This window comes from Rhinolophus sinicus, linkage group LG09 (genome assembly GCF_036562045.2).
Source record: "Rhinolophus sinicus isolate RSC01 linkage group LG09, ASM3656204v1, whole genome shotgun sequence".
In the NCBI taxonomy this organism is placed as follows: Eukaryota; Metazoa; Chordata; class Mammalia; order Chiroptera; family Rhinolophidae; genus Rhinolophus; species Rhinolophus sinicus.
In genome coordinates, this window is record NC_133758.1 from 90,956,398 (window position 1) to 90,982,571 (window position 26,174).

The window sequence follows — 26,174 nt, forward strand, 5'->3', positions numbered from 1 at the left end:
TTTTCCTCTCAATGAGAAGGAGAACAGTATCACACTCAGAAGGGAGAGACCCACACACAAAAAACTACTTATATCCCAATATTTATTAGTAGGATGCTTTAACTCTTTGAATGCACATACACAGTCATTTCTCCAGAAATATACAGAGTGCAAGAGTAACTGAATAAGATTGGGTTCCAAAGTTAAATAAAAACAGAATTCCAGAAGCAATATTCCCATCTGGAACAGAGGTCCAAACCTTTTCTTTCTTATGGTATTTTTCAGTCAGAAGCCCTCATTGTCTTTATTGCAAAAAGACATGATTTTATATGTTGAACTTTACTGTTGATGGTGGGTTACTAAGTGGGGAGAAGGGTCATGGTCCAAGTTCTTTATCTATCATGAGACTCCAATTCCTCCCAATAAATCTTTAGCATTAAATATGTATGTTGAGGGAGGGTTTTTCCCCACTTTCTCTCAAGCCAAGCCATTGGGAAGAAATGACATTACATTTCTATTGCTGATTACATGTAAGCACAGATTTTTACTCAAGCAAAACTCCTGTAAATGTGTATGTTATGTGTTTTGGGTATTAGAATTAACACATTCAGTTTGCTGTAGTAGGCTCCAAAACATATTGTATGAGGATGGAATGATAGTGTGAGAATTGGGGTTAAGGTCATAACTATCACATAAATAATATATGTGGACAACAGTCTGGTTTTTTTTCTAACTGGGAACAATAGCATCGATTTAACTTAATGAAAAGCAGCACAAATTTAAGTGGTGAAAAGATCTGTAAATTATGTGGTACGTTTTCCCTGACCCTTTGTCCTTTTCTTAACTACCCATATTCTCATTATATTTTTATTCAGCTAACATCTATTTTTATTTTAATTAGGTTAAGTCTTAGAGATACCTGGATTAATTAGATATCATCCTTACTCTTAAGGAGTTCATGGTCAGAAGAAACTAAATAGGTTAAACACACACACACACACACACACACACACTACCCATTATCAGGGACTCAAAAGAGTTTAAGATGTCAGTCAACTTAAATGCTTAAAAAGTGAGTCTGCTACAGTTTTATTGATGCTGGCATACGACATGAGATTCTTGGGTCGGAGAAAAGAACTTTATTACTCATGGCACAGAAGGCAGTGTGGACTTCATGTTCTCAGGGATTCCTTCCACATCCCCACCAAGTTCCATGGGGGTAATGTAATGTGGCCGAGAAACGTGTGTACAGTAGGTTTGTATCACAGTTGAAGAACCCTAAGCTTATGAAACTCCCAATCTGATGAAGGAGGCTGCTAGCAAACTTGCCTAACCTTCACCTTGGTGGCAGACATTATTTATTATCAAGATGGGTTAGGAAAAATATCTGCCTTCTTCCCCCTTGAAAGGAGACACTTCCAAGGAAGTCAACCATACAAAAAGCCTTGAAAAGATAGTTAGAAGCAAAAGCTATCAATGTCTCTGCTCAAATGGGCAAATGTACAACAGCCTTATGGAAAATTCCCACACTTACATACTAACAATAGTAACAACAATGTGATACATTCTGTAGAAGAGTGATGGATATGCCACAGAGGAGGGCACAACCAAGTCTGCCTAGGGGAGTGTAGGAATAAGGGAAGATATATTTTAACCTGATATGAAGAAGGGGGAAAAATCCGGACAAAGGAAACTTCCTAAGCATGGAAACACCGACTGCTGCTCCAAGACTGCCCTCTAGTGTGTGGAAAGGCTTCACTTCTCTCGCCTTCAGCTTTGATGACTTTCTGCAGCTCCTTGGCATGCCATTCTTGGTTATCCTAAGAATTTATGCTACTAAAAGTTTCTCTCACCTTAAAGCTGCCGTGCTGATTTTGTGTGGTGAGTTTAAGAGGATGACTTCTCTTGGGGTGAGATAATAGAAGAATAGCTTATTGGTTTTGATAGTTTACCCCTCACTGCCTGTAGATTGTATGTGTATGACATGAAGGCGTGGCCCAGATAAATGGAATTATTGGGACAGAATTATAGAACTAAAAGTTCTTAGAGTTATCTAGTTGTGCCCTCCTTTTTTTGTTCCTTCCTTATTTTCTTTCTTTCTCAACCACTTTACTTTGTTTGGGGATACAAAAATAAAGGACAATGGCTTCTTTCCTTCAGTTGCTCACAGAATAGTAGAGATGAAGAGACATAGTGGTTAGGGAACCTGATTCAGATAAGGGTATCATAAATGAATACCCAGAGGAGATAATTCCTGAATTGTGTCTGGAAGGATGAGCAGGGGATGTCTAGGGAAAGAACGGGAATGGAGGCGGTTTTTTATGTCATGCAGAGGAGTCTGGATTTTTATCCCAGTTGGTTCCAGGGAATTTTGGAGGATATTTATCAAGGAAGTGATACGATCAGATTTGCATTTTAGAATAATTACTTTGGCAGTAATGTGGAGAATAGATTGATAGGAGAAACACAGACATGAAGATCAATGAAGACATTGTTACAGTGACCTAGGCAAGTGACAGCTGACTCTCTGACTCATAAAAATTAACTTGCAAATTGAAAGGAATGCCTAGATACTAGCAGTGAAATCAATAGAATTGGTAAAAGACGGAGGAAATGGGAAAGAGTGAGGATTCAAAGATGACTCATGTACGTGTTTGGGTAACTGGGTAGATGGGCTGTCATCAAACAAGATCTAGAGAAAGACAATGTGGTAACAGACTTGAGATTAGTTCAGGTTTTCACACACTGTGATTTCATCTTCTCTGAATCATCCATACAGAAATGATATCTAGACTTGGATTTATAGATAATGGGAACTCACTTTTATTCTGCCCTTTCATTGCTCGATTGGCATTTATTCCAGTTTTTCATTTTTTTCTGTAGACCCTTTCAAAGTCATCATGCTTGAGCAATGGACAGCAATACTATTGCAAAGCATTTGGGGTTCTCTATTTCACTAAGCACATTTCTCTCATTGAATGCTCATACCCCTGAAGGCAGTTGTTTCATGTAAATCTTTGCTTCACAATGAATGTGAATATAATTTATTGTAAGGTACACACCTTTATTTGAAAGTCACTTAATTCAATGGTCCTGTTGTCATAAAAATGTTTTTCAATAGATATGCTTTTCTTTTTTCCCTTTATGTTGGAAGCATTTAGATTGTTCGGCAAATGTTCATAGCATTCTCAGAACTATTCAGCTTGCCCAATACTTTCTGAATCTGTTATACTGGGAAATTGTAGATTCGTATGATGACAAAAAATAGTTTCAATTTTTTTGTTACTATTTGCTGTTTGTGGAATTTGGTTTCTGCATTATATTTATTCAGCATGAATTATTTAAGAACAGCACATATTAATAAAGGCATTTTCGACACTTAAAAAAAAGAATAATTTTTGCATTTCATTTCATATTCACCAATTGCTCCATGCTTTACAATTCAACCTCTTCACAATTACAATCCTAAGGTTATTCGTAACTTAAAATCTACTTCATTCTTTGTATTATACTGACTAGTGAGTATAGATTTATTTTAAAAATATTTTCATCATTTTGTAAACAGAATGACTGTAAATAGACATAGAAAAAATATTTATTTTGTCAGAGATTGAAACTTGAGAAAAAGATCAGCCAAAGGTGTATATTTAAGGTCTTCTAAGCTTCTTTCTGAGTCTGTACCATTCCCTGAGCATGCACAGCCATTTTCTAATTTCTGCCATATATGCAGTTGCTTTGGAATATTCTGATCTTTAATTTCTGGCTCCCACAGTGGGAAAAAGAGAAAATAAAGTATGGCGGAAGGGAGCTAGCCCTTCAAGTGCCAGAGGGAGGGGCCTGCAATAAGAGGTGCGAAAACAATGGCCAACCACCTCTCAGTGTGCACTTCTGTGATCAGAAGCAGCAATTAGTAATCAGAGCACAAAATCCTGATATTTGGAGGACAGGGTCCTTTTTGCCCACCCTGTTTTCTGCAATCTATGTGCAGGTTGCTCAAGGGACATGGGAACACATGCACAGCTACCTCCCATGTGGAAGTTGATCAAAATTAACTGCCATTTACTGCCCAAGCCTTCCTCTGGAAGGTACAAGCCTTCAACAGACTCCAGAGTTCCAAAATAGTTATATCAGACGGTTTCTGCCAGTGCAGTTGCCTAGTGCTTCCTAACCTACCATCTTCTCTCCTCTCCTCTCCTCTCCTCTCCTCTCCTCTCCTCTCCTCTCCTCTCCTCTCCTCTCCTCTCCTCTCCTCTCCTCTCTCCTCTTCCCTTCTCCTCCCCTCCCTTCCCTTCCCTTCCCTTCCCTTCCCTTCCCTTCCCTTCCCTTCCCTTCCCTTCCCTTCCCTTCCCTTTCCCTCCTCTCCTTGCCCCTCACCTACCTTCCCCTCCCCTCTTTCTACTGTTTCTCATTTCTTGTCTCTTCCCCTTTCCTTCCTTCCTTCCTTCCTTCCTTCCTTCCTTCCTTCCTTCCTTCCTTCCTTCCCTCCCTCCCTCCCTCCCTCCCTCCCTCCCTCCCTCCCTCCCTCCCTCCCTTCTTCCTTCCTTCCTTCCTTCCTTCCTTCCTTCCTTCCTTCCTTCCTTCCTTCCTTCCCTCCTTCCCTCCCTCCCTCCCCTTCCCCCCCATCTCTCTCTTTCTTTCTTTCCTTTTTTTTTTTCTTCTTTACTTGTGTGCCAGTTTACCAGCACACCATTGTGGAAAGGCTGCTGATATGTGTTCCTTGGTATAAGTCGGGTTGAGATCAACTGGACCCTGACTGCAGTTCTCCAACTAGTTTTCTTCATGGTGCCCCATGGCTCCTTCCCATTGCTGCTTCAACGCACTGACTCTGGGAGTCATTTAAGTGGAGGTGTTTACATTCTGTGGTCCCAAATTATTTTCAAAATCTTGATGCCAAAAAAAAAAAAAAAAATCTTGATGCCATTCTTTTCTTTCACAGGTCTTTTATGTATGTCCTCTTCCTGTAGACACCTGTCCTAAGCACAGAATTGCTTTCTCTTGCTATCATTGGACTCTCCAATACTGTCCTGTATCATCATTTCTCATTATGGACAGGACCATTTCTATGAGTATGCATAGATACTCCAGGGCCTTCTATTAAAACAAAACAAAACAAAACAAAACAAAACAAAACAAAACAGCAAAACAAAACAAAAACAAACCCTCTTTTGACCCATCATCCCTGTCTGGCTACCATCCCATTTCTACTGCTTGTCTCCATTTTCTTACCTCCTACCTACTCTTAACCCCACTCCATCACTTCAGTAACCTGCCCTTGTCAAAATCACCAGTGGCCTCATTTTCCCCCCAAATTCAATGGAGTATTTATTGTTGGATTGCTTCAGAGCTTGTTCTTGATATATCTTCTTTTACCTATTTCACTCTCTCCACAGTGGAGTTCATCTAGACCCATCTTTAAAATACAACTTATATACTGATGATTTTCAAATGTATTTATCTAACCCTGAACTCTTCTCTAAGAATCTCATATAGACAAATATTTGACACTTTTATTTTAAGGTCTAATAAGCTTTTCAAAGTTTACACTTTCAAATCTGAACTCTTGATTTCCCTCCCAAACCTAGTCCTCTCTTAGTCTATCTCAGATCAATCATACTCTTCATGACTCAAATGAAAAATCAAGGAATGGTTTTAATTTCCCTCTTTCATCTCTCATACACAAACCACAAAGAATTATTCTCGACTGCTTTATGATACATCTCAGAGCCGTCTACTTCTATTTTTTTTCACTGTATTCTAAGCCACTACTATTTTTTATCTGGCGTGCTGCAAAAGTTTCCTAATTGGCCTCTCCATAATTCCTTCTTTACAAGCCAATCTTTAAAGAACACAATAGAGCATTCCACTTACATGCTCAAAACCTTCAGTGGCTTCACAGTGTTTTTAGAATAATGTTTTATCTCTTCAGTATGACCTAGAAGTAAGTGCATAGCAGCTGCTTACTTCTCACACTTCATGCACATTGCTCCCTCCCTTTTCTCTAATCACGTTCTTTTTTGACTTAGGAATTTTGTACTTGTTTTCTTTCAGCCTAGAACTTTCTCCTCTTAGTTCATTGACCCCTACCTCACCCTCTTTTAAATGTTTTGTTGCACTGCTATCTGAAATTATCTTGCTTCATTATGTATCTACTCACCTTTTCAAAAAAATCTGTGTTCTCAGACTTGAATGCAATTTCCTTGAGGTCAGAGACTTTGTCTTATTCTCTGCTCTATCACCATCTTTAGAATGATATATGGTATTGGTCTTCAAACTGGAGTACAAATACTCCAAGAGGGACATAAACATTGACGAGAAATCCACCACAAATCCAGCTTCTGTATGTATTTTTTCCTAAAATTGATCTGCTTGACAATCCATTGTTCAGATTCTTTGCCAACTCCAATGTAATAATAGTCCCTATACTACTTAAAAAAGACAAAGCCTATTACCTGCCTGTCTTAATCTAATGCATTGCTCTAAGATGCAAAGACTTCTAGGGCACCAAAAATGGTTCAAATGGAAATATTAGTGGTCAAATTGAGAAAGTGAAGCATTCCAATCTCTAGATAGCAAATGGTCTCACAATTCAGGTGGTTTCTAATTGATTTCTAATTCAGTATGGTTTCTAATTGATTTCTTTCAACCAAAGGGAAGAATAATTGCAATTTTTAAAAAATGATAAATTCTTATATGACTTTTTTTTGTTTGATGTATAACTCAGAAACAGTTCCGAGAATTGGGTGGCACTGCTACAACTAACTGTTCACATTCACTTCTACTCTTTGACTTAGTTTTACATTATTTAATAAAACCAGGTTAATACAAAAAAATACCTAAAAATTGAAAACAAATGGAAATCAGTCAACTTAAAAGTAGATCTGGTTTGAGAGGAATGTGTATCTAGCTGACTTACTCAGCTAGTGACTTAGTTTGTGCAATGCCATTTGCTGGATGGCTGTGGCAGCCTACACATCTAGTTAGGATAGAAAGTGGGACTGAACTTCTGGAGTTTGAAGGTAAGAGGCTAAGTAGGAGAAGGGAAGGAAGTCCAGTTAGTCTAGAAAGCAGGATTGAATAGAAGTGGTATCTTCAACAGCAAGAATTTCCACAAACCCATATACAGAAATGCGTCACTTTCTTTATTGCCTTATAACTGGAATTAGTGTCTGTCTTGAGTCTTCCCTTCTCTCAATCACTATGTTTATGTGACATGTTCTCTCCTGACTAGTTTCCCTGACATTATAAGCCATTTGTGATGTATGTTCTTGCTCAAAACTTTAAACACCATCGGTTTTCCTAATTTTCTCTACTCGTCAAGAATTATTGTTCTTGTTTTTCTTGTTTAGACATATGTTCTGTGTCACCCCAGTTACAAGTTGTTACTAATAATCTTGAAATCATCTTTTCCTCAAACCAGCGGCTGATTATTTTGACATGTTTTTTTCTTAAGCTACAACAATGCAGTTTATCTTTGACATTGTTGCTTTTAAACATCAGTTAAAATTTACAATTTACAGTTCCTTTTGTACAAAATATTATTAATTATTACACATTTTAAGGGTTTTATAGACTTACAGAAAAGCAGGGCATTTCAAGGATTTCTTTCTCGGGAGAGGCATTTTTAGGGAAAATAAATTTAGTTCAAGGCCTAATGACAGTTACTAGTTTCTGGTGAGTTACTAGTTTCTTTGAAGAGGTTTTAATCCAGTTAACATCTATCAGAAACTGCTTCATAGTTCATCAGGAATACCATCTTTTTTCTTGGGATGACATTGTATATTGTATTATAAAAAAAGTTCCTGTCTCTGAGCAGATTTGGGAAAGTTTCTAGTTTGAAGTCCTTCTTTTGACAGACAACCTTCAAAGATATGTATCATTCAAAAAAAAACACAAAAAAACAAACAAACAGGATTTCCTTGCATATTTGTGCTAAGATCACTGTTGAATTTTTTGTCCAATCACTTTCACATTTTTTATAAATGACAAAACTTAGACATAAGCTTAATTTATGCTATATATGTGGAGTCATGCTTCGCAGGTCATCCACAATGTTTCATTATATATTGATATTCTTTTTCCTATATAATAGGAATCTTTTTAAACAAAATCCTACGGCAACTCAGAATCAGTATTAGCTGTTTTATGTAGTCTGTGGACTAAAACTTTTATTTTATCTATGTTCTTTTCAATGTGACCTACTTTATTTACCCCAGCCCAATTAAGATTATGATTAATCGTTTTGCTATTTGCTTAACCAAACCAGAGTTATTCCATACTAAAGATCGAGTATTAACTTCTATTTGGAGATTACAAAAAATCCATTCTACATTATTGTCCCAGAATCTCCTTTTCTCTCCTCCCCTCCATTCACACTCTTCTGTTCTCCTCTCCTTCCCCTACTCATTTGTCTCCTCTTTCCTCAACTCTTTCTTCCCCTCTTCCCTCTCCTTGATCCTTTACTTTCCACTTCCCTTTTTCCTTTAATTCTTCCTCTCTCCCTCCCTTCCTTCCTTTTCTTCTTCCCTCCCCGTCTTTCTTTCCTTCCTTCCTTCTTTCCTTCCTTCTTTCCTTCCTTCTTTCCTTCCTTCTTTCCTTCCTTCTTTCCTTCCTTCCTTCCTTCCTTCCTTCCTTCCTTCCTTCCTTCCTGCCTTCCTGCCTTCCTGCCTTCCTGCCTTCCTGCCTTCCTGCCTTCCTGCCTTCCTGCCTTCCTTCTTTCCTTCCTTACTTTGTTCCTCTTTCCTTATAACTTCTTTCGTCACCTTATTTACTCTGAGGAAAAGGACCACTCAACAAGTGGCTGTTTACTTCTAGGATTACCAACCATCTCTAAAAATGTAGGGCTATACATTTTTTTTTAAATCTCTGAGAACTGAAATTTATCATTGTACCTGGTCTTCCAGGAGTGGTGATACACTCGTATATATCCCTGTAAGACTGGAAATCTAATTGTCACAGACTAGATACCAGACTAGGTTATATATATGAAATAGTCCTTTAGAGTAGGCTTGTCATACCCAATTAAATGAGCTTTGCCTTTAAGTGTGACATTTCTGTTATAGTTCTGATTATAGATTTGGTTTATCTAATTATACTGAAACTACATAAACAATTACATTGTCATGAGCAATACAGGGAATCAGTAAAGGGACTGTGCCTAATATTTGACCTGTTTTATGAATAGTTTTACAACAAGATCAATCCACATATATGTTATTTTTTACAGAATCATCATAAGTACCATCAGTGATTTAATTATTTACAGATCTTTTGTGGTTAGAATAAGTAACTACCAAAACATATTAGCTTTATAGAAATGAGAAATTTCTTATTTTCCTGTTGGTTTGCCTTAAACTGTTTACAGTTACAAAATATACCAAAGTAGCTCCAGAGTCAATAAACCTTTTTAACAGTACACATAGGTAGCAGTTAGGCCAAAAAATGCTATCTGGGTAGACTATGAAGAAAGCAAAAAGATTTTTGTACAACCTCATATTGAAAACAGGCTGTATACACTTAAAGACCAATTTTCTTTGTGAACTATCAGTGCTCATTTCTCTATGATACATAACTTTTAAAAAATTGAATCTTACTACCTCCAAAATGTTTTTATTTTAAATATGTAGACATATACTACACAATAATAAGATATCACTTAAGCTTAAATCATTAGTTTTGAAATGCAGTTATTCTTATAAGCATATTTTAAGGCAATATTTTCACTCCACTAATTTTATCCTCTTAAAGTAAGCATTAAGAACAAATGTGTTTATAAACAAACAAGAGTATATAAGTAAAAATTAGTGTGTGGTGACCAAGTATGTTTGTTTGAGACTATTGGCAAACTCTCTGTTACAAGTAGAGGTTTCTATTTATTTTAATTATTTAAACACTTTCAAGCCTTAGCTCTTAAAGTTAATTAAGTTTGAAGTATTGAAGTTAATTAAGGGTCATAGAATTACAATTTCAATTGACATTAAAGAACAATAAATCTATCTGGTGTTAAACACTTACCCCTAAAATATTACTCAGATAATATAAATAAAGTAACTGTAGGTTTAGGCAATTTGTAACATTGCTTAAAGTTTACAAGAACAATATTTAATATGTTCATTATTTTAAATATTTATGTATATATGCAATATTAAGATCTTCGTATAATTAATGATTGTTATCTGGTCTATAAGATAGATATAAGTTGTTTCCAATTAATTATGCTCCCTGTCAGAAAATAAGTTAGAATCACGCATGAACTAAAATGTTTGCATTTTATCTCATACTGCAATAATATTTAATTTGTCTAAATATTACTGTAATTAGAAATGTTAAAAATTGTAATCTTATATAAAATAGTTGTTAATGAAATATTTATTTATCAACAATTAAAGTATTTATAAATTAAAATTAAAAACTTTTTGTTTGATTAATGGCATAGTCTCAATACAAAACAGTTTCTTAAGGATGACCTGATGCTTATCTATTTGTCTTTTGTTTTTAAATCTTTGTCACCAAGCCCATAACTGTTAACTGAAATTCAGTTGTCTCTGTTTCGGAGACTTTTCCCCCTTTCTGTAAGGAGAACAAATTATTTTTAAAACCAACCGTGGTAAAACTTTCCTGAAACACTTAATGTATGGGTTATTGTTTCTAGTTAGGCATTCATTGTTTTAGTAATCTATTTCTTTGCAAATATAGAAATAGATGCAAAGGGCCTGTCATTTACTGGGGATTTTGAAATGGATTTAGACTTATTCTGAGATCTCTGTATTTTCATGGGTTTTCCTAACTGATACATTACTCAAGCTAACACTTAGTTTTGCAGATTTCTTATTGTCTTTTAAGATGTTATGTTGGCAGTGTTCTGATGCAATTTGAATCTCATCCAAAGTGGCCCTCTGACAATTGAACATTTGCTTTTCACCAAACTTCCAATGTCAGAATTTAGTCTTAAAAAGTAGCAGCCAAAATACTCCTATCTTTATGTTAGGATATGTGATACCAGAGTGTTATAAAAATAACTGATAAAGGTACACAGTACTTTACAGTATGAATCTCTGAGAACAATTGCTCTAATTCATAATATTAAAAATATATTTTGGCTTGATTTAGATGAACTTTGTTCTGGTGAGAGAAACTGGCTTACTTTATCATTGGAGAAAATTTGGCTGTTAGCAAATTTACTGAAATCAAACAGAAAACCAGAGCTGAGATTATATTCTGAGGTTTCTCATCTATAATTTTAGTAAATAGAAAAGCACTCCTAGGAAAAGAAATAAGATTTACATTACCAAGTAGCAACTGCAGGTTGATAACAGAGATGGGAATATGTGTATAAACTGAAAATTTTGTTTTCATGATTACAAATAGGATTATATACATAGGCTTTCTACAAAGCTCATACACACAGGGAAAATTTTGTGAAGCTCTTTGTTTTAGTGGTTTTCTATTAAGGATATGAAATTTTCATTGAGCCCACCATGCCTTTCCCTTTCTTTTCCATACTCCATTCTTTTTGTCACCTACTTATTCTTTTAGTGAATACCTTTACAATATCATGGTGCTTAGAAAATTCTCTTTGTAAATGTTTTTCTTTGCTTCTTGAACCAGGAGCCAAAAACATCATGTGTTTCTGTTTTTGAAGTGTAACAAAAGGAGTTTCTAAAAAATACGAATGGTGTAGTTGAGACGGGATGGCAGTATTTTTTAGAAACACGTTTTTATAGAACCAGATGGTCTAGTATATTCTCAAACAAACATGTCACCTATAATTTGATGAATACCTTCCAAAGGAAAATAATTTTTTTAGTAGATAACAGATGGTATCAGTCAAAAGCATATCGAGACACTTTAAGAAAAACTTGATAGCTCCAGTGATTTAACCAACAAGATTTCCTTCAATGTGCCAAGCATGTTTTAGGGTCTAAAATTTATCATCTGCAAATAATTCAGCCTGATTTCCAAACTTTACTCCATGGAGAATTGAATGCAACCTGTTTTATATGCTACCTATAAAAACGATAAAAATTCCGAAGTTGGTTTCTGGCTCTGGTTTTCAAGTATCTATTACATTATACTTAAAGAAAAAAAGTACATATCTAAATGTCTTAAAACAATAAACAGTTAATACTCAAATATAAAAATATTTTAATAGGACTGAAATACATTTTAGTCACAGGGTATAAAGTTGTAGTAATAGTGAACTTTTTAAAGTGCTTTTCTTAAAGCTGCAAAAATTTCTGAAGCTGCAGGTATGTTTTATTAAGAAATACTTGGACTATGAGTCATTAATTTTGCTCTGTTTTTTGGAAAATGATACAGGGCCTTGGTTCAGAATCCCCAACATACTGGTATGTTGATAATAAGATCTAAAGCCTTTCCTAGATAAGTATGTGATTGCCAGTCATATTCTTCTTTGGGAAAGTCTAGAAAGTAGATCAGCTTTAGCCTAAACAGAGGGAGCCTATTGAGGGAAAAACTGGATTTTTTTTTTTAACTGAGATAAAATTGACAGATAACATTGTGTGAGTTTACTATGTCCAACATATTGATTTGACACATTTTTATTGCAATACAATTGTCTTTGTAGTATTAGCTAACACCTCTGTTGCATCATATAATTTTTTTCTTCTTCTAGTGATGGGGATAATTAAAATCCAGTCTCTTAGCAAACTTAATGTTTGTAATATAGTTTTGTAGTCTATAATCACTGTGCTGTGTATTACACAGGACTTATTTATCTGCTGGTTCAAAGTATGTACACTTAACAACATCTCTCCTATTCCCCCATCCCCAGTCCGTGGTAACCACTGTTCCAGTCTCTGTATTTTTTCAGTTTGGCCTCTTTTTTTTCCTCAAGTTCTTGTTTTTTGTTTTTAATTATATAGGCTAGTATAATTGATTGAATCCAGAGGGGACTTAAAATTACAGTTTCTTTTTCCCATGAGACATAAGCTTGGTCAAGACTTATAAAAGACAGGTAAAATTTCTTGCAGTTTCCTCACACTTAGAGACAAAGTCCTGCTAGAGAGAGAAGGGCAGTCTACATATCAAAATATTTGATACATCAAAATATTTGACACATCACTATATTTGAAGGAGGGGGGAGCAGGAAAATATAGAGCCAAGTTCAAAATCTATAATGGGCAGACTGTAATCTCCCATAGTATCCAGGACTAAAGAGACAAAGACCTTCCAGACTTTAAAGCAAAAGTCCAGGATACTCATGCCCAAGGAATATTTTTGAACAAATTGTGGACTGCCTTTTATTAAAACTGAAACCTAGGCCTGATTCAGTTAAATTTTTGAAAGGGTTTCAGTAATCAATTTTTCAATTTATCTGTCCAAGAGGGAAACAGAATAACCATTCTTTGGGGAAAATAACATGATCAGCAGATCCTACAATTATTTTTTGCAGTGTCAAACATACAATAAAAATTATGAAAATATGAAAAGATAGGATAATATGACCAATAACCAAAATCAAAAGGGCAATAAAAGCAGACTTCAGATTTTAACACAATTTAGAAGTCATACAGAGAATAAAATTGACATGTTGAGGTAAAAATACAATATATGATTACTTTAAATGCAACTGGATTAAATGTTCCAGTCAAAAGACAAATGGATATAGAATATGTGGTACTATATACAATGGAATATCATTTGGCCATAAAAAATATGAAGTTTACCATTTGTGACAACATGGATGGACCTAGAATGTATCATGCTAATTGAAATAAGTCAAGCAAAGCGAGACAGATACCATATTATTCAACTTACATTTGGAATCTAAGATACAAAATAAATGAACAAACAGAAACAAACTCATAGATACAGAGAACATTGATGATTGCTAGATAGAAGAGGGTTGAAGTGATGGGTAAAAAACATGAAGGGATTAAGAAGTACAAATTGCTAGTTATGAAAATTACTAATCATGAGAATATAAAGTACAGTTTAGGGAATACAGTCAATAATATTGTACTAACTATATGTGGTGATATTTGAGTACAAGACTTATTGGGGGGATCACTTCATTATAAAAATGTTATATAAATGTCTACTATGCTGTATACCTGAAACTAATATAATATTGGATGTCAGCTGTAATTGAAAAATTTAAAAAAAAGTTAATTCAGTATTTGAAATTAAGTATACTTAAGTGGCTTAATATCAACCTGGATACAGTGAAGACAGTATTAGTGAACTTGAAGATAGGTCAATAGAAACTATTTAAATTGAAATAAAGAGAAAAAATACTGAAAAGAATAAATCAAAGCACAAGGGACAGTAGACACAAGAAAATTTCTAACATACAAAGACTTGGAATTTGCAAAGGAGAGTTGATAAAGAATTGGGCAGAAGCAATATTTGTAGAGATAACATCTGAGAATTTTCCAAAATTAAAGGAAGTATCAACCTACAGGTACAGGAGACTCAGTGAACTAAAATAAAGATAAGTACAAAGAAATCTTTATCTAGACATATGATATTAAACAACTGAAAATCAATGTATAAAAAATGCTTAAAATTAGCCAGAGGAAAATAAACACATATTATCTTTAAAGTAGTAGCAATAAAGTTGATTGCTAACTTTTTGGTAGAAGCTGTGGAATCCATAAAACAGTGGAATGACATCTTTAAAAAGCTGAAAAGGAAAACAATGACCAATACGTGATTTTATACACAGTAAAAATATTCTTGAAAAATGAAGATGCTTTATACTATGTATTATCTCAGATTGTATCCTAGGACAGAAAAAGGACATTAGTGGAAAATATGGTAAAATATGAATGAAGTCTGTTGTTTAGTTAATGGCAGTTTTAGTGTTTTAGTTTTGAGGTGTGCCATGTTTGTCAAATGTTAATCTTAGGGGAATCTTGGTAAAGGCTATAGAAAACTCTCAGTAGCATCTCTGTAATTTTTAGATAAATATAAAATTATTCAAAAAATATTTAAAAAATAATTATAAAATAAAGAAGCTTTCAGATAAATAATATCTGAGTATAATTGTCACCAATAGAAGCAGAATATAAGATATAGTCTAAAGGAAATTCTTTATACTAAAGCAAAGTGATTCCAGATGGATGTATAAAATTATAAGAAGAAATAAAGTACAATGGAAAGTATAAATATGAAACAATATTGGTGTTTAAAAAAACCATAATAATATCCTAGTAGATTGTAATATATGTAAATGTAAAATATGTGAGTATAATGGCATAAATGTCAAGAGGATGCAAATTAAGTTAAACTGTTGTAAGGTTATTGCATTGTTTGGAAATGATAATACAAAAGTTAGGAGAATTACATGAAGATAAAGATGAATACTGCAATGTCTAGGATAATTTTTAAAGTGTAATAAAAATGTAAACAAGTCTAAAGATGAAATAAAAGGAAGTAAATATAATTTTTGATTGATCGTAATGAAGGCAGGAGAAGATTTTAAAAAGAAACAAATACCAGATGGAGCAAAACAACAATAACAACAACAACAACAACAACCAATAATTGAGATGTTGTTAAATGCAGCTACATTAGGAATTACATATAAATGGAGTAATCACTATTTAAGAGACAAATGGATTAAAAAATTCAAACACATGGTTTCTAAAGAGACTCATTTTTAAATATAGACATAGATTGAAAATAAGAGAATGAAAGCAGATATACCATATAAACGATAACAAAAAGAAATTTAATGTGGCTATAATAATGTCAAGCAAAAAGATTTTATTGCAAGAAGCAAGAAATATTGCTAGATATAAAAAGATATTGCATAATGAAAAAGGGTCAATTCAACAAGAAACCAAAACAACTAAACTCATATGCACTTATTAACATATCTTCATATATATATATATATATTGACAGGATTAATTACGATTGTGGATTTGTCTATTTTTTATTTTAATCTTGTCAATTATATTCTAGTCTTAATTTGTATGGTGATTACATTTAATACTGTGTACTGTATATATGTTATACCTCAATAAAAAAGCTTATAGAATATGTTATGGGCCAATTAGGTGACATATTTAATTTAGTATATTTATTTTATATTTTACCAAATCCCTGAGACTGAATAATGAATAGTCCTATATTAGAGGTTGCTAATATGTTTAAATAATATTTAATGGAGAGTAAAGCTCACAAAACTCATCATAGTTATAAAGACATTTGGAAACCTTGTATTTTTTTATATATTAATTACCTCATTACCCTAAAAATATAAAGAGAAATATGGGTTAAATTGTGTTTTAAGATATTCCTCAGGAAGTACATGATCTTCTTTATAAAAATTATGGAAGCAGGATATTACCATACATATTTTTAGATATAGGGAGACCAATAAATAGTGGCTAAACGTTGAGATATTTTGGATAAGCAAGTTCTAAAATTAGTATTTACTTTTTTTCTGGCATTGTTTTAGACAACGCTATTAGAATAGGATATTCTAGTATACATTATGTTCTTTAAGATATTTCAATTTCATTTAATTTTGTAACAGCTTTCTGAGATATTAATGACCTATATTTTCTACATGAAACACTTTCATTTGCTGGTAGTTAATAGCTACCGTGTGTTTTTTTGTGTGTGCTGTTAATGATGATAGCTATTATTTAGACAAGAACTTAGAGAAGAGTTATGTGGAATCTCTGTAGTGTGTACTTTTTTCTAAGAGCTCTATAAAGTGATTATGAGTCTTTGAATCTTCAAAATATTTATATAGTTTTGTTTAGTACATTTCCTGACAATTATTACATACTCAGGAAACAACTGGGGTACATGTTAGTGCTATAGTAGTTGAGGCATTTGCAGAATTGGATTTGGACTAAGAAGATTGGTAGGATTTATAGGAAGAAAAAGATAAAGTTACCTGATACAGGAAGAAGAACTGATCACAGTATTATACTGAGAAAGAAAAATGTATATAATGAGATTCCCTATCTAAAATACAGATAGTTGTGTAGAAGTTGTAATTTGCTGCCTGGATTCTCTTTTGGGATTGGAGAATTTATTCTCCCAACACAGGATATGCTGCTGACAGACAACTCTCAGCTGTCAGCTCCTTTTGGGATTGTCTTAGTTGAAGAGACTCCTATAGCTCAAGGTCATGGTCCCTTTCTGGGAAACCTGTATCAATGACTGGTTGATGAATTTGTATAAAGTCATGGTCCCCTTGCCTCAACTCTGGAAAACTCTGAGGGGTCATTCCATCTCTAAAACACGCTTTAGGATTGACTGAGTTCTTCACTGAGACTCCATTGTATCCAAACTTTTTTCTTCTGTCCAATCCTTTTGTTTCCTTTTTTTTTTTAAGAATGTTGTTTCCAAGAGCAAAGCTAATTTCAGTCTCAGAATTTGCTTTACTCGAGTAGAGTTTTTTCCTAAGTTTCAGCCTGGGTTTTTACTAGGTCATAGGAAATTTGGAGAAGAATGTTCATTGTTTGGGACAGAGTGGAAAACTGGAGAACTAGTGTCTCTAACTTGACCACTAGAGGCCATTAATAGTCACTTGAGACCATTAGCAGCACAGCTGGGGCATTAAAGCTTAACAAGGCCAGGGATAAGAGGCTGAGAGAGATGCTTGAGACATGTGACAGTGCACATGGAATCCTTAGAAGTAATTGGTAGATGAGTTCCAGTGGGAGTGGATAGGGATTGATGTATTGTAACCTGATATGATCACAGGCTAGTGAGGCCTGGTATTCACAGTAAATCAAGGTCTTGGTGAGAACACAGGTTTAAAAGATAAGAGGAAGTGGAAGAATGATAAGTGGTATATCAGAAGTTTCATTAAACAATTGAAAAAGACCCACAGATTGTATTCCTACTTACCTCCCTAAATAGTTTATTGGTAGTGGGCTGAAAAGGGTGATGGAGTGGCATATACGGGCATCACCACACACCAATGTCACGGTGGAGGAAGGAGCAATGGGAAAGAGTTGTGGAGCTCTGGATGAGGTCCCCCTTTTTAAGGGGAGGTTGAGGCCTGGAGTGTTGAGGGGAATGTGACAAGCATGCTATATTCCCCCCCCTCAGAAAATAAAGGGCATAAACCACTGTAGATGAGTAAAATTATTATAAAAAGGAATAATAGTAATTAGAAGTAGGAAATGCCTTGACAAGATAAGAGTGTTGGGAGTCTCATAATAAAACTGACCTATGCCATTGTTTCCATAGATGAATTATGGATTTTTTAAACAAGGTCATTTTGTTATTCAAACATGATATGGAACATCTTGGAAATGACCCCAAAATAGTTTAATAAGATTCCAGCAGGTCCCTAACAATGTGTTTGGCATACAGAGGAAGTAAGTTTCTCTCTTTGCCCTTGAGAGGAAACAAGATTGTCTTTTATAGGAAGAGCTATAGAAGAACACGATCCAAGACAATTCACTTACTGAAAGATAAACAGTATACTGATATGCCATTGTAATTTCTCCAAGTTCATAAACACTTAAATTGGAGATTAAACCCTGGTATTTTGTTTCTCATACATTTTTATGCTTTCTTCCTTCTAGGATTCAGAGAGCTATAAGATTAGCATTAGTAGTTTGAGCTCTTGCTCAAAGTGTGAAATTCTGTTTATATTAGATGATCTGTTAGGTTATAATCTTACTCTCTACCAAGCATGTCATGGAAAATGGCTCTTTCTCGAGAGAAATGTAGACATCAAGAGTTGATATCTTTTCTCATTTTGAAGAGACAGAGTTGAGGTTGTACAATTCTTGAAAGCCATTGGTTAGGAAAGTTTCTTTAGTTTTTAGTTTTTAGACTACCCACACACAAACATTGGTTCCATGATATCAATATCCAGAGCTCTGTTTTTCTGCTCTGTTATCCAATTATCTCTGTTTGGTTCTCATTTACATGGTGATTTAATTATCACAATATGGTTGTTCCAGTCCCATCTGTGTTCAGGGAAAGCAAAGCACTCCCAGAAGTATGCTAAGGTACTATAGGCCACAGTTGGCTCTTCTATACCTAGTTGCAAAGGAGTCTGGGAGATACACTTTTTTTGAGTGGAATTTTCCCAAGGACAGAACTCCATCAGGTCGGCAGTGGAGGAATAAAGAGTTGGATGGAAAATAAATTAGAAGGATGTTTGTGAAACCTGAGACAAAAGTCCTCCCTGAGGGTGTTACATGGAGAGAGGTTGAGTGACTATCATTGTGCCAATGTGAGCTTCACGTAGTCTGTGCAAAGAACCTTCATTACATTTTTTTGGGGGGTGAGGTGGGGCAGAGAAGGCCTTGCATTGAACCTGACTAAAGCTTTCTAAGACTTGAATTGCCTCCTTTGGAACTTTTTTAATGGTGAGATACTCATAACCTTGGAAACAGAGGGTGGGTTTCATGACACTTAAAAGCTGCAGGCCAGGACAGAAGGGAAAACTTTTACTCTCGATCAGGACTGCAGAAGAGGAAAATTTCCTCCCATTCACCCTTCTGCTAATAATTTATGCACAAATATTATAGACTATCTCTTCTGTGATTTAACATGTTTTCTTAAAGTCTTTATAGCTTGAATTTCAGTTTTCAGAAAATTTCAGAGATGACAAAATTTGGAGAAGGAATGGGAGAAAAACTCAAGGAATTTTTAAATAAAGCTGTGCCTGAACTTAATATTGCAGTAAAGTCAAGAGAACTCCACCAACTATTTTTATTATAAAAGTATTTAGAAATATTCTTGGACAACTTTTGGGAATGACCTTCATCATTGCTTTTAACCTTGTCTCTCTGTGTGTTTCCCATTACCTTTGTTTGATTTATATTGATATCAAAGTGGTTACACTTCTATTGTGGGGAGCTTGCGGTAATGGATATTCATGTGCTCACCAATTTTTACAAAGTATTGGGCAAATAAGATGTTGCCTTTCACAGGCTATCCTAGGGAGAACACATTGTAAATAAGTAATGCCCCCTGAAAAAAAGAAGGGAAAAAAGAATGTGTGGATTTGAATGAATATAAACCTTTTAAATTTTAATTCCATCTTCTCAGAAGTGAGACTAGTATTCTTGCTCCCTCCAAAATGTATTTGATGGATACTTCCACAGGTGTGTGCTTTTATTATGCTATTCATTTGATTCATGATTCATAAAGCGCCTTTGTACAAAAGCTGGCCAGTGTCTAAGCCAACACACTGACTTTACAGATATGCTTGGCCATAATTCTCTGCTCTCTGACTAGAGCAGCAGGGAACACCAACAGAATTTAAACTCAGAGTCTTTCAAAGTAAAATTTGATAAAGAGAGGCTGACCTAAAATATTGTTGGTAAAAGTAAAAGGAAGACAGTGACTAGGGGAAAAAAAATGCAACAATTGTTCTCTTTTGGAGCTATTTTTTAAAAGAAAAATGGTCGATCTTTTCATTCTTGCTATTCAAGTATTTTCCCCAACTTTTTGACAAAATAGCATTATCATTTTGGACGAGGGGAGTCAGATATTATTTGGTTTTTAACTGGAACCAGAATACTGTGATTCTGATTAGTTATTGTAAGTTTTAAAATATGAGAGCCTTATTCCAGCCAGGGGTACATACAGGTTTTTAGTGGATAGGAAGTCGGCCTGTTTATATGCTTTTTGACACAATTCCAAGAGTGCTGAATTCCAACAATCAGACAACTCAGCTCTCCATTCGTTCTGATGAGCAGAGCAGTTCAAGTAATACTGATAAATTCTTTAAATGGCTTTTTCTTATATAATGGGCTTTTACTCTTATAGGTAACACAACTGGAGGGTAAATAGAGCAGAATGAAGCAGTGTTGCCAAGGGGAGAACCCACTATTACTCTTAGCATTCTACCCCACTAGAGTTAAAAGCTTTAAAATAAATAACTTTTTTTGGAAATTATTAAAAATTCTCCTATAAACAGAAATAGCATTTTTGGGGGGATACGTTTCATGTTAAGTATATATTCAAAAGCTTTAAATATATACTAAGGTGGAATAAGGGAGGGAGCATTTTGCGTTCAGCACAAGCAAAATACTTTGGATTATGTATCTAGGGTCTTAGTTAGTAGTAACCGTTATTGATAAAGGATAAGAAATTAAAGTCTCAAATTCTACTCTACTTTGCTGGTGCCTTTTGGGAAACGCTGCCTTAGCTTGTCACCTTTACTTCCTCTGTGACTCAGACACTAGACTTATGGAAATCATACCTGATTAGCATGACTATGGCTCTTTTCTTCATTCAAAATAAATGAATGAATGAATGAATGAATGAATGAATAAATAAATAAATAAATAAATAACCATTTTAAAATAATACATACATAGAACTTTTATCTTTCAATTTTCACAATACCTTATGGTAATCAGAGTATGTGGTATTATTTCCATTTTGCAGATGTGTATGAGATCTTAAGATTTGAAAAAGGTGGGTGACTTACCCACAAGCCTAAATCATCCTGTAGCTAACACTAGGGTGTCCTACAGTCTGTAGTCTCTTCTTGTTAACATTGTATGGCACTCTATACCAGCAAGATCAGGTGATCCCTAGAAATTCAACTGGGCCAGTGACTAAGCGACCAAGGTCAGTTGACTTGGTTTCCAGCATTGGCTGAGGCCAGCTCTTCTCTCACCAATCTGGGACTGGGGGAGATCAACTGAAAGAAAAACATCTGATTCATGTCTGGCGCTGTCTCCCTTTCATAGCTTTGGCTGTCTGAGAGTAGGGAATCTGTATTTTGTGGTAATTTCATGTCTGACACAGAGTTCTGGGAACTGTTCTAATGAATTCTTGAAAGAAAGAAAAAGAGATTGTATACCTGAAACCTATGTAACTTTACTAACAATTGCCACCTCAATAAACTTTAGTTTTAAAAAAGAAAAAGAGCAATGTATCTATCTCTGAATTGCTCAGGTCGGTCAGCTGGGAGTAAGCAATGCCTACTTGCATGGAGATTGCCTTGAGGAACAACTCAATCAATTCACATGTGATGCCAAAGAGCAAAGATAATGGCAACTATATAAAATCCAGTTAAATGCACCATCCTCTGTTCTTGCCTTTCCTACTCTGAAGTTGGTGTGTTGATAAAAATGACTTTCTGCTATTAGGTGTTCATTTCAGGAAGAAATGCTCTATATTTGGGAATATTTTCTATTTGATTAATGACATGTATATATCATTCTTTTTTCCCTTTTGGATTCCTTAATACATTTTTTTCTTAATTTCATATATATAGGAAATTAAGAAAAAATCTATTAAGGAATCCAAAAGAATAATATTTTGCAAATAGTGATACCACCACATAGTAACATCTCAGAGTTGGGAGCAGCCTTGAATGATTCAAATGCCCTACCTTATGCATGAATTCCCTCTACAAAATCCTGAATGCACTGTCTCCAACCTCTACCCAAGTCCCAACATAGACAGCCATTTTCTTACAACAGTCAACTAAAGTGCTGGATTTCTATAATTGTTACAGCTCTTTCTAATGCTGAATTGAAACCAACTCTCTTGTTTTCCACCCATGCTGCTAGTCCTCTTATTTTTTCTATTATTATTATTATTACTATTATTATTGTTATTGAGTAAAACAGATGTAAATTTGCTGGATTGGCATTTAAAATTAAATTGAAAAATCCATGTGTGATATAGGCATATGTGTATTTAAATATATTCTATGAATAGTCTTTTGAACTGGATCTTTCAAACAATGCAAAAACCCTTCAAACCCCTGCCCCCACCCTTTGTTCTATTTTTAAGCACCCTCATTGCACTATTTCACTCATGTAGGTTAAATAGGGATCTCTGTTTTGGACTGAACTGGAATTTGAATGTGTGTGGGCATGATTTCCATCTGGTGGGTGGGTCTATGAAGAGTTCATTTAGATTAAAAAAAATGGGGTGCTTAGGAAGAAAGTGGTTTGTTCTGTTTCAGTATCTGATCAAGGAATTGAGATGTATTATAGCATGGTGTTTGCGCATCATAATGTCCCTTTCTGAGACTGTAGAACAGCAGCCAGAAGGCAGAAGAACACTTTACATGAAAGACTGCAGGAAATATGGAAAAAGTGATAGTGCTTTGGCTTTAGTGCCAGTTACAAAGTGTGACCCAAGGCAGGGAGAGAGTTGTTCTCTTTGCATCTCTTTGAGTCCCTGGGGGTACTGCTCTGAGAGTTTTTTGGTGGTGGCAGTTTTGGTCTGAAAAAAATTGCACTGGATAGAGTTAAACAGGCAAGACACATTTTATTCAACACTATTGTAATAGGGGAGAGAGATTGAACTCAACTCCACTGAGGCAAAGTTGGGAGAGTTTTAACCACTGGGGTGATCTAGTGGAAAGTAACTGGAGGACATTAGGGGGGAAGGTTGGTGGATACAGTTAGTCCATCTGTGTTTTCTAATTGACACTTAACACATTTAGTCTCCTATCCTCCCACAGAGACAGGGAGATAGGTGCTCTATCTTTCTTGATGATTATATTTCAAAGTCCTTGAGAAAGACATTACTGGGTTGTAAAACTGGCAAGAAGCTGGGAGATTTACATCTCAAAGGGGTGGAGAAAGAATTTGCAATTCAAGTTTTCTAAAGTTAATGCTTTAAGAAAAGGGAGTTCAGGAGCCAGTCAGGAAGAAGGCTGTCTAAAACTTGGTCAAGCCAGGGAATGTTAAGGCAATTTTGGTCAGACATCAGTATGGCTGTCACAGTGGCACTGAGAGGCACTGTCTTCAAGTGATTTCAAGGCAGTGGGCATCACTGAAAACACAGGGCTGGGAGACTGAGCGGGCAGCTCAGAAGAACTAGTGATACATGACCCCAAGAAGCATGTGGAGGGGTTTGCAAAGGGCTGAGAGTTTGTGTAATGTAGTTAGAGGTAAGTCTAGTGAAATTTGGGTCATTGCCATTAATGAGATTCCCACAGATAACCAGTGACTGACAAAGCCTGGGGAAACATTTTAGACTGACTTTGAAAGTTATCATAACCTTTAGTCTAGGAGTGCATATAATTTGATGTCTTGCTGCTTTGTCCTTTTAGAAGAGGTGTTGTGGTAGACTTGAAATAACACTGGATAGACAGCTAAAAGATCTGAGTTTTTAAATGAAATTAAATTAAATGTTATTCTTCCCTTCACCAGCTATGTTGTCTTACATGAGTCATTTATATTTCCTTTACTTTCTTATAAGGAAATTGGGGATAATATATCTGTTGCACAGGGTTGTTATCACAATGAAATAAATGCACACGGCATCCTTTGTAAAGCAAGCACTATGAACAATAGGTATAATGCCTTTCTTTTGACCTCTAATGTCTCATGCATTACTTAAAAACAGCCTTAATATGACCCCAATCATGTCTCTTTAGAACCATTGTAAATTTTCATAATCAGATTATTTTTCCTATGATCTGTTTATGCAAACTTATTTCAGTTCCCTTTAATTTAAGCAGAACATACATGTTTTAAATTGAATCTTTCTTTCTATGGCGTGCTTTATCTATTTCCCAGCTCACCAAGTCTTACACTTGAACTTTCTTTTCTACAACACTGTCTCTCAGAAGGTCTTTTGTAATGACACAGAAGTCAGTGGGAGTCTTGCCCCATACACTCCTACCTGAATACACATGTAATTACTGCCATTGTCTCATCATTGATAAGACACCTGAGTGTTTGGTTAGTGGCTTTTATGTTCTTTATGCATCAGTTCAAATCTGCATAAATTATGCTATGTAGCCATAAGCTGCGTGACATCAATATCTATGCCTGATATACATATCCAGTTTACAGAATATCTAAAGAAGATGCCAAAGAAAAATCTGTACTCTTCGATAGAAACTGTGTTGGTAAGAAACGAATATATATATTATTTGATGAGAAAGCTAAACATTTGCTTACCAGCAAAAAATAAATAAATTCCCAGTTTCAAAGGACTTGATTATTTTTCTATTAAATTCTCAGGACAAAAAAAATAACTATTTTGAGAGGACTATCTAAAGATGAAGTCATAGTTACTTAGGTATCTGGCCCTTGTTCTGGAGTAATTTAGTCTGAACAAGACCCAAGTGTGTGCTATTTTTTGGCTTTTATAGTCGTCTTACCGTAGGCACTGATGGCATTCATGATTATGGATTAAACAGGGCCAACTCTTGTCAGTAATGTGTTAGAAAACTCCCACAGAGATACCTATGATGCTGCTGAACAATGACGTTGGTCGTGTGTTATTTTGCTTTAGGAAAAGCTACAGCATTCCAACATGGGGTTCAATGCCTGGTACTGGAAGACTCTACTCTATCTGATGTAAATTAGACCTTGAGTACACTCTGCTTGGTATTGCAATTAGCATCTGGGGTCTGACCAAATTCTAATTTGTGCAATTGCAGATTACTTACCACTGCATAACAGACTCCTCCATATCCTTGCTTTGTTATGTGATTTTTGCCTGGGGTTGTTAAATCACTGTTGCATTCTGCCACTGTATGCAGCCAGTGGGCTTTCAGAAATTTCAGCATGAAAGGCTCTCAAGAAAACATGAAAGTCTTTTAACATAAGGCTATCTCCAGGAGACTACTTTTGGGTTTAGTTATGTGATTGCATTTGAACAAATGTATTTTTCTTTTGTCCTACTTAGTGTTTTTTAAATTGATGGACTTCCACGATAAGTTTTCAGACCTTGTGCTTTCAATTTCATTTTGGGGATAAAAGTTTCAGAGTGAGATATGAAGAGTTTTGTGGGATGAATAAATTAACATATGATCAATTAGTATTTTGCCAATCTGAATTTTTTCTGGAAATAAATAAAACACTAGAAAGCTAGAATTTCTAAGTAAGAGAAAATAAAAATTTTAGAAGGTGTCTGCTGGATAGTCTAATATTTTATATACTCATGAAATCTTTCATATTTCAAAGAAAATATTAATTGAGGTACAATTGGGTTCTTCGTGAGGTGGTAACAAAGGGCTTCTCGGTTTACAGAAGGGTCAGCAGCTGTAACCCACAGGCCAAGTCTGTCACTTTTTTTTTTTCTTTCTGTAAAAAAGTTTCATTGGAGCATGACCATGAACACTTGTTTATATATTTATTGTCTATGGCTGCTTATATAGACTGTATGGCCTATAGGACCTAAAATATTTACTACATGGCTTTTTCTAGAAAAACATTTGCCAATCCCTGGTTTACACAATTACCTTCATCTTGTGGAACCAGAGCTGAGTGTGCACATCCTCAGAACCATGGGAAAATCAAACCATG

The 26,174-nt window shown here is 35.0% G+C and overlaps 1 long non-coding RNA gene across 1 annotated transcript in view; it reads left to right on the forward strand.

Annotated features, from left to right (window-relative positions):
• LOC141573205 (uncharacterized) overlaps positions 1-26,174 on the forward strand; it is a 76,404-nt gene that overhangs the window by 22,291 nt on the left and 27,939 nt on the right. The gene's annotated exons all lie outside the window — the stretch shown is intronic.